The sequence below is a fragment of the Fulmarus glacialis genome, unplaced genomic scaffold (genome assembly GCF_000690835.1).
Source record: "Fulmarus glacialis isolate BGI_N327 unplaced genomic scaffold, ASM69083v1 scaffold40104, whole genome shotgun sequence".
Lineage (NCBI taxonomy): Eukaryota > Metazoa > Chordata > Aves > Procellariiformes > Procellariidae > Fulmarus > Fulmarus glacialis.
In genome coordinates, this window is record NW_009209424.1 from 1 (window position 1) to 5499 (window position 5499).

The 5499-nt window shown below is 33.5% G+C and overlaps 1 long non-coding RNA gene across 1 annotated transcript; it reads left to right on the plus strand.

Moving 5' to 3' along the window:
• The first annotated feature begins 420 nt into the window (after positions 1 to 420).
• Positions 421 to 5152, plus strand: LOC104076089. Its single transcript, XR_683512.1, has 3 exons — positions 421 to 586; positions 1864 to 1934; positions 3359 to 5152. It is a non-coding gene; the product is annotated as an uncharacterized LOC104076089 (long non-coding RNA).
• Positions 5153 to 5499: the final 347 nt, after the last annotated feature.

Consider the following 5499-nt stretch of genomic DNA (forward strand, 5'->3'; position numbering starts at 1 on the left):
TATCATCATTCCTGTAAGACAGAATTGAAGTTTAAAAGCAATTGTTGAAATTAAGCCTCTATGTGTCAGCGTTCCCAAAGCAGCTTTTATGATCTGCTCCACTCCTCATATCCCCTAAGAATGAGTGATGTGACACTTACGAATTACTGCAAATCATGAAGTGCAAACATTCAAAGTACAAAACGTTTTCCTAAGTGTGCCAAGCACGTGAATTTCCATAGTTACTGAGCTGAAGAGCCTACAGTCTAGCAAATGAACACAGATTGTTGCAAATGAAGACCTCTGCTGCTGTTGCACCTGAACTGTTCTGAAAATTAACTCATTCAGCGATACGTTTACTTAAGATTGTCAGTAATCCTTTCAATGTCAGTAACAATCCTACGTTTTTTGAATCGCTAATGGTGTTTATCAATATAACAGGATGATGATAAGAGCTTTAGGAGAGCACCTTCATGGAGAAAGAAGTTTAGACCAAAGGACATAAGAGGTTTAGCTGCTGGATCAGCAGAGACTCTTCCTGCAAATTTCAGAGTTACAACCTCAATGTCTTCACCCTCTATGCAGCCAAAGAAGATGCAGATTGATGGTATTGATTTTGTATTATTTTAAGCATGATGCGCTTTTTTGCTTGAGATGACAGGGGAATTAAGTTCGAATTATCTTTTTGCTGCATAAAAGCATCTGCCTTGTGCATGGTTGTATATATAACACTGTGTTTAACCATAGGGTGCTTTATAATTCAGGAAGCTGTACTAGATGTGGAGTTTTTTTACTTCATTGGAATAACAAAATGAGAATTATAGTTAGAAATAAATTTATTTTAAACTAGGAAAATAAAATGAAATTTTAGTAGAAGTCTCTTAATCACGTGATGCATAATTTCTAATTAGAAGCAATTAGACTAATATAAGTCCCACTTCTGAAATGCAGTAAAAAGCATTCAAAAATGATGTGAGTAAACTCCCTCGGATAATTTTGAGATTATTAAAACTTGAGTAAAAGGTGCATTACCCCCCCACAGTGGTCACTTAAGTATTGATCATACTTGAAATCACTACTTCATTCATTGCTGTGTACTTAATAATCTGTATATATATGTGTGCATGTGCACACACACACACACACAGAGATATGTATTAAAAAAAACAAATAAACCCAAAAAACCCCAGCTGGAAGTGGGATTTGATCACCTGTCACATGAAGTATCTTGTCTGTTTAAAAACAGTCTCTTTAGTACCATGAGAATAAACTTTTACTTGAATTTGCTTTACAAAACACAAGTAAAAATAAATGGAAAACATATTTAATTGGAACAGACAAGATGAGAACTTCAGAGTTCTGTCAGAGTTGTCTCAGGTTCTGAAAATTTTAATTATGAGTAAAGCTCAAAGAAGCAACCTTTGCATCTAATGTTACTCTCTAAAATGTGAGCTGTTTTAAATTTTAAATATTGTCACTAGCACAAAATATTTTCCAGAATTCATGTGGAAAATTCTGTAAATTAAAATAAATGAAGTCTTTACCATGTAAAACCCCTTTCTTTTTATGATATTTAAAAAAAAAAAAAAAAAACAGAAAAGAAAAATACATAAACTATATAAAACAGAAAATAAATTACTTATAAAATTACCTTTGCCAATTTCTGTGTGCTAGTTGGCATGCAGATTTTTTTGGAATTCTTTTTGTTAGCCACTGAAACTAGCAGTGGTTAATATATAAACTGTAAAATAAATTCTGCTTTTCTAACTTGTAACCTTAGAGTTGGGTGAGTACCGTAGCTGTAATCACATTGCTGTGATGTTTATTTTTGAAAACTAACATGCATGCTGTGTTCTGCATGTCTTCCCATGCTTCTTGAAATAGGCAGTGTATCAGGAACACAAAGATTGGATTCTGCTACAGTAAGGACCTACTCCTGTTAAAGCCTTCTCCTGGTGAGTAAAGTTGATAGGTATAATAGTAAAGCAGCTATTTATGAAATAAAACGTCAGGTATTTTAATACAGTGAATTTACACACTTAGAAAACTGTTTCAGGTTTTCAGGGTAGATGGTTATATTGAAAATCTGGAGCTTATTTCCTACAATGAAGACTCTGAGTGTTTAAATATTTACTTTTGTAAATATTGTATTCTGTTTTTTGGGTGTTTTTTTTTTTTTAAACAGCCTCAAAAAGGACACGTGCTAAATAGCTGTATAGAAAGTGTTGAAATCAAAGGTTGGATGAAACAGCTAGTGAAAGTGAGGAGAAGGGAAGGGAACTAAATTTAGGCGTATAAAGGAAAGAAAGTCATTTAGCGTGTGACACTGCAGTTCAGATTATTGAACTTCCAGAGTCTTTGCTTGGTCAGTTATCCCACTACAATATACTTCAATACTGAATTGTTATAGAGGTAATTGCATGGTTTTCCAATTCTTGTATACTTCATGCCACTGTGATTGCTTAGGCTGTCTGGTTGGCTTTAGCTACCTGCAGCCTAAATTTGGGTAGCTGTGAGCAGTGCTGACAATAAAAGGCAGCTTGATAACACAAGGGTGTTTAATGCAAAATGCATGTATTCTGGCTTATGAAAGATATGTAGTCCTGTCTTACGCTGGGATTTGGAATTATTTTTCTTCAGCAGCCTCTGCTGTATTTTCTAATGGAACAGTATTTCTCTCATTTTGCAAACAAGTCTGGAAGCTAAATTTTTTTTACTATATTGGATTTTTAAAAAAATAAAAATCCAGTGAATCTTTCTCTCACTAGCTGGTATCTTCCATGGGCTATAACTTGCCTGTCTCTTCTGCTTACAGCTTCTTTTCTTTCTTCTCACCAGTAACATCCCTACCAACTCATGTGTTGGCTGCCTTTTCTTCAAATTCTGAACCTTTTTGCATATACAAGTTTAGTTTGTAATGCAAACTAAACTCTTTAACTGAAGAGTTCTTATGTATGAAATGTTGCGAAGGGAAACTCTTGCACATAGCAACTCAGATCATGTGGATCTGTCAGTTTATAATCTCAGGGGCTATCTTAAATTTTTTTTAGTTTCAAGACACGGAAGTTTGAAGTCTTCCCCTCCCCCAGATTCTCCCCACTGTTTCAGAACTCATCTATAGTCAGGTGATCTAGGATAAAAATCTAGGAAGCGGAAATATTTGACCTCATGTGCTTTACTTTGCATTGCAACTGAAGATTACAGAAGGCAATAAAATTGTGTACGTCATGGCATGGCAATAATTCGATGCATGACTGCTACACTACTGAGCTGTTTGTGAGAAACTTAGAATGAAATGTTTTTTAAAAAACTGCTAATGGAATTTTTTTGTGTTTTTCTTTTTTTGTGTGTTTTGTTTGTTTTGTGGTTGTTTTTACAGTTTACCCACACTATTTCTACCGATGATATGCAGCATTTTGAACATTTGGAACCCTTAACCTGTTAATACTTGTTAAATGGACACTTTGAGATATTTTATTACAGAGTTTTTAATTAGCAAATAAATTCATGAGTACTATAGAGAAAATATTTTAGAATCTAAATGTTTCTTATATTTATGTGACTTCTCATTTATATCGTTACTTACTTTTTTCTGTTTCTATTCAGTCTACAAATCAAATCATTGCTGATTTTTTTATTCTAATTTTAGTCTTTCCAACTGAATGTACTGTAATGCTTGTATGTATATGTCCCTATAAGTAATATAGGGTTTTTGTAAATTATGCAGTTACTGTAATTATCATTGTTTTTTAATAATGAAACTGAAGGTGAAAAGGATTTTAATACCTTTGTAAAAGTATCATGACACCAAGCAGTATATATTTTGTCTTTTGGAAATGTTAGCTTAGATCTGAAAACAAGTCCTGCTTTTTTTCAGGTAAGCAAATGTTGTTGTAGAAGGTATGGTACATGATTGTTCTTCTTTTCAGAACTGTACCTTTCCACAAAGAGGATTGGTCAAGTAGTGGGAATTTGTCTTTATTTAAAATATAACTTTTTTTAAAAGCTGGGACGAACTATAACATTACGGAACACATTTTAGAAGTGATTGACTCGGTCATAACACTCTCTGCTGTATTTGTATAGCGTATCTTCACAGTGACTGAAAACAAGCCATAAACCAAGAACTGTTTTTATTTTTTTTCCTTAACTGAGGAAGATAGACTTCATAATAATTCCTGGTCGTAATCCACAGGCCACAGAGAGTTTTTGTCCTAGATCTTTTTGATTGAAAACACTTGTGGAAAGATGCTGGTGAAACTAGTTTTAATGGACCAATCATGAAGCACTGCAGTCTCATGTCAAATGAGTAGTGAAAGATGAAGGTACAATGGGCTGAAAACTAAAGCGGTGCAACTTCTAATAAAGGCCTTACTTTTCTTATGTAAGTCATCTTTTGTGTTTTGTAAACTTGTTCTAAAGAGTTGTCTGGACTTTAATTTTGATGGTTGTAGCCATTTTGGACTGTATGAGTAGAAAATGTATCCAACACTTGTAAATGGCATATTAAAAAGCCAGCAAGAATCTGTTCAGATTATTTATTATGCAACAATATATATAGCATGTCTTTTTTCTTATTTTGTTTGCCACTTTTAACTTGCTTGTAAAACTGAAATTCATTGTTACTGTTCTGTTTTTCTATTAATCTTTTGTGTATTTTCAGATTATGTAACAATATGTACAGTCTACTTTGAACTATTTTTATCACAGTATTATTTATTGCTTTCTTTCAATAAAGTACTGATGCATTTTCCACTGCCAATAAAACACTATTGAAAAGCTAAGATCTAATTGTATGCAGGCAGATACTTTTGCGGTGAGTGGACATTGTCAATAAAGCATCTTAATTGTTTCCTGCCCTGTAGATCTTGTTTCAAATGATGACTTTGCTCCAGTAGAAAAATGTTCCATTAGATGTAACATTTTCTTTGGAATTGTTCAAGTTCACATGCGTTAATCAGTTTTTGAAAACCAGTTTTCAGAAGAAAACTGCCTTATTGCCTACTTCTACTAGTAGTCAGAGTTACAATTTACTTTCAAAAAAAGTAACAAACTATCACACAACTTCAGTGTATTCTGGTCCATGTGATGAAGATTGAAGTGCTGTTCTATATTGCAGCAACAGTTGCTTTGTTAATAAAATAAGCCTATGACCACGGTGATATTTGGGGAGAAACATAGGAGTCAAGGGAACCAATACAAAATTGAGTCACAATAGGGCTGTTTATGTCAATTTGAATATATTTGTAAACGATTTCCTGTGTAGAAGAGAAGACAGAAGGATAAACTTACAGAATAATTGAAGCAGTAGTGAAGCATATTTCATCATGTCCTCTAGATCAACAGCAGGATGTGGAATGCATGGAATGGAGAAATATTGTGATTGATGCTTTAAACATTGTTCAATAATGCATCTCTTTGTCTGGCTTGTCTGTATGAGTTGCTATCCGATCATTTGCAGTCTCTTTTATATTTTCAGAGAATCTATCTTTCTAGAAAAAGCTAAAATGAAACTGCAGA